Source organism: Melanostigma gelatinosum, assembly GCF_949748355.1.
Source record: "Melanostigma gelatinosum genome assembly, chromosome: 4".
NCBI classification, from domain to species: domain Eukaryota; kingdom Metazoa; phylum Chordata; class Actinopteri; order Perciformes; family Zoarcidae; genus Melanostigma; species Melanostigma gelatinosum.
Genome location: NC_136637.1, coordinates 12419377 through 12426558, shown reverse-complemented (window position 1 = coordinate 12426558; position 7182 = coordinate 12419377).

Genomic DNA, 7182 nt, shown 5'->3' with positions numbered 1-7182 from the left:
GACTTAGCCTATGTTGACACATTTGTATTACATGTTTTATGATATTATTGAGAAAATGTTTCGTGGTAAAGTCTGTGGGCATTTTGTGTTTCACTTGGCTGCAAGACAAATTTCCCCTTTGGGACAATAAAGCTAAAGTTAAGGCTGAAGTCATGAAAAGGCTTCTGTAGACATTGAAACACACACGCACACACATACACATACACGCACACACACACACACACACACACACACACACACACACACACACATCCGCCTTACTTAAATGGTATGTTCAGGTTTAACCAGCTGAAGCACTGCAGGCTGTAGGAGATGCTTCTTTAATCTCCTCATTTTAACAGAAGAGACTTGTGTCATTGTATCAGATACACATTGATAATTAAACTACACATTCAATAATATACTGCTGCAATAGGTCACTTCTTCCTGTATTTGTTTTTAGAGAATGTGTTAATAGATAACAAACACATCCAATATAACTTTCACTGTTATTGACATTTTATTTTTATTTTTACATTGGCTGGAAACAATTAAGGTGATTCTCTGCAAATGGTGGCGTGATTATTGGTCTGGAAGTGTGTTAACTGCATGAGTTAAAGTGCAGAGGAATTTGAAAACGACAGTTAAACTTTAACTCGAAAGAGTAACTGTGGGTGAACCAGCAAGAGCCCATGACTCCCTGCTCCTTCCTCATTAGCCCCTGCTGCCCTTTGGCCCAGAGGCCAGAGGAAAAAAAAACATCTTCTCTCTCTCTCTCTCTCTCTCTCTCTCTCTCTCTCTCTCTCTCTCTCTCTCTACACAACACTCTCTCCATCCTCAGGCCTTTGACCTCAAGCCAATGACGGAGCAATTTAAAATACACAGAGCAGTTGAACATGCCAAAGAAAAACATCTGCTGCGGTGACTCCAGAGCAACACAGCGTCCAATCAATATTTGCCCTCCTCCCCGCCCAGGACCTGCTGGAGATGGTGGGAAACTTCCCATTTGATGTGTGTTGCTATCTTGTGTTCGCTGTGAACAAGGTATCAACCCATTGTTTGTAAAGGAGTCAATAGAGCGATGTACTGTAATAGCAGTGTTTGCTGTTAAGATAAGAATGAGTTGAAGCTGAGTTGCTCTGGCTCAATCACTTGAATTCTTTCGTGAACAATCTTCTTGTTTTATTGTTGAATAGCTTCACAGTTACGTAAAGCATTTTCCGCACTCCATTCCATTCTGTTGGCCTACCTGTGTGCTCCAGATCAAGATATACCTCACTTTAGGAACAATGGAATTTCAGTTATTCATTTGCAGAGAGTTAGATGAGACGATTAAACCCGCTTTAATGTTTGTGTACTACAGTATGGAGTTAGAGCCAGAAGGCAATTAGCTTAGCTTAGCATTAATAACTAGAAGCAGGGGGAAACACAAAATCATCTCACAGAAATATATGAAATGACCACAACCTCTTACTGTAACGGCACATTGCATTGTGGTGGCAAGTAATGACCATGGAAACAATTTAATATTTAAGCTACACAAACACTAAGTTAGGTTAAGGAAAAACATCATGGTTGGGCTTAAAATAAATACATAAACAAAAGTAAAATATGTAAACACGCGACATAAGTACGGAAAAATAACTCAACAACACTTTAGGACACAACCAGCGGTCTCAAACCCCGGCCTCCTGGTAGACGGTCTTGTGTTTATGTTTATACTGCGTCACCAGCTCTGGTCGTTTCATGTTCACATTGATACCTTTAATTTGTGTGTCCACCCAGCCCAGTATTGTGGCAAGTGGTGACACGAATCGTCTATTTTTACGTGTCACTCAGCACAAAAACAATAAGATAAGATAGACTTTATTGTCCCGAAGGAAATTTGTCTTGAACACATACAGTATCTGCTGTTAACAAATACAAATACAACAAATAAATTGCACACTGTCCATCGTACCACACACCTGTAGTCATCGTAATAGTGCACATAATATGTACAGTAGGAGTAGAGCAGCCTCATCAACATAGAATGATCATAGAAAGTACATGGGTTAGGCTCTGGCTAGCTTGCCATTTAGGGCTTTGATGGACAGGGGGACAAAGGAGTTCTTAAAGTGGTCGAGCCTGCACTGGAGGACTCTGAAGCGTCTGCCTGAGGGAGGAAGCTGGTATTTAGGGCGGGGTCAGAAATAATCTTCTGGGCCTGTCTGATGATAAAAAGACATGAAAGACATCAAAGTCATGTCATCAAAGACAGCCTGGAGTGTGGGATGCTGTCTGGCTCTTTGTGTTAGCTGGGTAATCTGGGCTTTTAGCTGTACACTGAGGTTACCAAACCAGGCTGAGATGCCAAACCGCAGGATGCTCTCAACTACGGTGTGGTAGAAGAGGAGCAACACTTTCTGGTTGACACCAAAGACCCTCAGCCTACGAAGGAAGTGTAGCCGCTGTTGGCCGTGCAGACATTTTCTACCTAAACTGACATGGAGTGAACACTTCAATGCCAAAGGATAGTCAATTGGGATCCTTTTTCATGGTTGATACACAAATTCACGTGCATACACATGACTCTACAACAGTCAGAGCTAGAGACGTAGTATGGAATATCGAGAAAGACCACTTATGTTGGGAGGAAGGGAATGAACACAGGACTTTCAGCCACGAGACTGGTGTTTGACGCTGCTTGTCCCAAAGTGTGTGAAGTGGCGTACGCTTGTAATGGTTTTCCTAAACCTAACTAAGTGGTTTATTTTGCCTAAGCCTAACATTCATTTTGTGCCATCCCTAAAAAGAAGTTGTGCCGAGCGACACAAAAGAAATGGACATTTTGTGTCACTCAGCATGGAACCAATAGAATGCGTGACGTTGTTACACACACTAACATTCGCGTTCATTCGGAGTCGTGTCTCAAGTCGTGTAAATGCTCAACTATGTTCACTGTTCTCTGTGTCAGTCTGCTGTTTGGTGCTGGGCAGGAAGAGAACAAGGTTATTTTAGGGCTTTTTCGCTGCTTTAGCTGGAAGTGAGTGATGATAGGGAACTAAACCTCTAACCAAAACAATGATCTTCAAGATAATTCTCTGCAGCAACACCTTTCATATTATCTCTACTCGTTTGTTAAAAAATGAATTGTGCAGCTATGAATTTTAGTTGTTATAACTGATTACAATCATGTGAAGTTTTAAATATTCAAATGCAGATTCTTTTTTATGGCTGGCTTTGGGGTCACTTGTATTCACATTTTCATTGATTTGTATGAAACGCCATTATGGCCGTAATTACTTTTATTCGTTGTCTTCTTGCCATAATGAAAAATGTCGTGAACAAAGCATCAAAGCAATTACACCCTTGACCAACATAGCTTTCAGTATATTCAACAGGACGTATGGTTGACTTGCTTTTAAACTATAACTGATGGTTTTAACTCAGACAACAGACGTTTGTAATGATGGCGTTGAAGAGGCTGATGTGTACCAACTAGCTTTACTCAAACAACTATTTCAATCAGGAGAGACAAGTCAGATGAAAAAAAGATAATTGTTGATTATTAACATAGGATTTGTGATGGTCAAGTCTTGACAAAGTCTTTGGCGTTCGGACTCCACAGGGAGATTTGTAATCAAGGGGCGTCTGCCCTGAGCGGCAGCCTGTAGAGTCCAGACACTAGTGGTGGTGGTGGCTGATAGAATGATGAGTTGATGACGCAGATGAATCTGCAAAGATGGGGAGGTGGAGGGGTGCGTAACAGCAGCACGAACGTACTGAAGGAAGAGAGACATTATATTTGAAAAGAGACGGCAGCAAGATGATAGGCGAACAAGGTTTTTTTGTTTGTTTTGTTGTGCTGTACGATAGAGGAGACCTGCTGAGCTAAACAGCTGATATCATGATTGACAGCCCTGAGCAATGACAGCAATGAAATTATGAGTGAGTGAGCATGTGTGAGGAGTGATTGGCAGATGAGAAATAAACTACGGGCTTAGGCATGCAAGAGTGTAGTCTTCCTGACTGAACCTATGCTAGAGCCTCATTTAGCGAAGTGTTTTGCTTCAGATGTAAAATGATTACTATTGACAGATTGTCAATATGGATTTCAAAGATTAACTTGTTTGGCTTTTAACATCTAACAATTCTCTGTCTGAAAATATATTTTGTGTGTACGATTGGAGGTTGGTTAACCTCAGATGTGAATATTTTTTCCATTTATATATTGTCAGACAGGGCATTAACCTATCACTCTCTCTAGCCACAACAATTTGACCGTGTTCTCAATCACCAGGTTCAATCTCTTGTAAATCTGAGTCCAATCTGTTTCTCCCTGTTCGTGTCCTATAGGTCAAATACGGTGCTTGGGATGGCAGGAAATTTACCGAATCAGCTCAATGAAGATGACTCAAATGCTTTAACGGGATTAGGACGAGGCCACTCCCTCGGCCAATGGTTTCCCTGAAATCACCTTATTGCTCTAATCTACTGCCCACAAGCTGGCGAGCTAATTGACCTCTTCTACGATCATCTGCTCTGGTATTGGTCTGGACACTGAACTGTGCTCAACTCGACTGTGCCTTACCTGTAATGACTTACTCTGTAAATTAGGCCTACATCACAAAAACATGACACGCTCTGTTCAGATGACAATTCATGGATTTCCTATCTCGAGTAAGCGCTAAGTCTATTTTCACAGTGCAATCAATGGAAAGGAAAAAGAAAACCAGTGGGAGCATGTAAGACGGAAAAACATATTTCTCTACTCAAACTCAACGCCAACGGAGCAAAATGTCAAAATAAATTGAAAGAACATAACATAATAAGACCTGTAAGACTGGCAAGGTCCTTTGAAGAAATCGTGTGATGTATTCTGCAAAAACTATTTCAGGTTGGGCTGTTTTATTTTGATGGGTAACAATTATTTCCACAGTTTGATTCTAAAAAGCACAAAAAGGGTTCGCACAGTTGCACACTTCCCTCGCAGTGAGGGAAGGTTTTCAGTGAGGCAGATCTGCGGATGCCTCTGACTGCAGGTAAGCACTTGGTGCACATGTTGGTAATAAGTTGATAATAGTCAAAGGACTATTTTACACTAGAAGGCAACCGAAAGAAGCTGAAGGGGATACATTTTGACTGACGAACTGAACACTTTTGTTCTTTAACTTTGGTTACCCACGTCTCATTTGCTTGTTTGTCCTTCTACACAGTTTGAGTCTACACGCTAGATCTTGAGGGATGAAACAACATTCCTCCACAAGGTATTTGTTCATTTGGTGTTTTGTTGATGGTGGTTGAGAACATGTTGGTCCAAAACCTCCGACAGGTGATCAACTGGGTTGAGATCTGGTGACTGTTATTCACATCAGATGTTACATCTGTAAGCAAGCAACTCCATGTGTTATGTTTCTCCAGTGATTTATTGAGAATTTGTGTTATTCCATTTGTTGGAATGAAGCAATCTGTTTTATTTGTCATACCATTATCTAAAAATGTCACATGAACCACAATAACACCATATAAAGTTGGCATTGATGTTCCAAAGGAAAAAAAAAACATTGCCGCAAATCACATACTAAACGGGGTTCCTGAACAGAAGAACATAAAGTAAAACATGTTTTACACAGAAACACCACAGACTAGAAACACAATAAACAACAACAAACAACACACAAACGTTTTTCTTAATGACCAGGTACTGTCCAGAAGGTATCTGGACTAATAAAGTGTTATCAGCGCAACAGGTCCTCTTCCTGGGATTCATAGGAAAAAAATACTGTCACAATAATGAAAATGATTATGTAAAGAAATCTCTTAAGCTGTTTTTTAAAAAGTAATCTCCTTCAGAAATTTTGTTGATGATTAATGTTAATGATTAGTTTAAAAGATAATTTGTTCATTGCCACTTGTATGAAACAAATGAAACAAAGCCTTCCTGCAGTAAGTGTGCCAGGTGCTCCAGGATGAATTTCAGGAGTCAAACAACTCTTTTAACCTCTAGACAAGCATGCAATCCTTTGAGCTTGAGCATGTAAGTCCCCATTATTCATCTCAGCTTCACCGGCAACAAGATTTCACTCTTTATCTGGTGGTTTCGGTGGTTGGTCTGAGCTATTTAATGTCATTATCGGAGTTTGTGAGAGCACAACACGGATGTGATCGGCCATTTGATTGAGGTCAAATCTCTTTGGTGCGTCTCCGTGCCAATTGCACCCCCATCCTCCTGACGTCTCCACGGGCTGACTGGTGTCAGAAAAATCAGGAGAGCGGTGTCAGGTCAGCGTAGCACAGACCAGAGAACAGAGAGATATAGAGACGAGGAGGAGATGAGAGGGGATATGGAGTGGTTGTGGCAGGTGAGCTAATGGCTTTGAGAAAGAGAGGGTAAGGGGATGAAGCCGCAGGCTGTGATCTCTTAATACAGCTTACAGAGGGACAACTTATTCAAATGAGGAACGGATGCAAAGAGTAAATGAGTTGACCTAAAACCCCTAGGTCACTGCCCCTCCCTTCTTGTGGTGTGTGCGCGTGTGTGTGTGTGTGTGTGTGTGTGTATGAGATTGCGTCCACCCCCCACACTGATTGACAGCCTCTGTCGTTGTCTAATAATGGTTTGAGTATTTTTCCCAGGCACTGAAAAACTCCCCTATCTACAGGCTTGAATGCTGGCTGTTACATGTGGGGTTTTAAAATGTGTCCAGAGATGTAGAGCTTTAAAGTTGCCAGATGAGAGCGTCACAGCCTCTATACCGTCCGAAAATAAATGACGATTTAAATACCTAATCAGTCCGTTCTCATGCGCTTTGTTTGCCTTTCTTATCTCACTTGTTCTTTGGTGCACTTTAACAAAACTGTATTTCAATGCATATTTCATCACACGCATACAACTACAATCATTTTATCAGGCAGGATTACAGGAGACCTTTCATGCTTTCATGGTGTGTCAATGTCAAAACAAGGTTTTAGTTATTCAACATAGAAATGTTAAGGTATGTTTGAATGACATTTATTTAAAACCTCCAGCAGTTCAATGAGTTCCAGTGGGAGAATGTCACATACACTCAAATTCAAATACTGTATTGAAGTACAACGTTTTACATAGTTTACCTTCAGTATTTCATTTTGATTCATATACTCCACTACATGTCTGAGAGAAATACACTAGTAGGCCACTGGCAGCCATATATATATTTCAATTGAACTGTATTTTTTTTT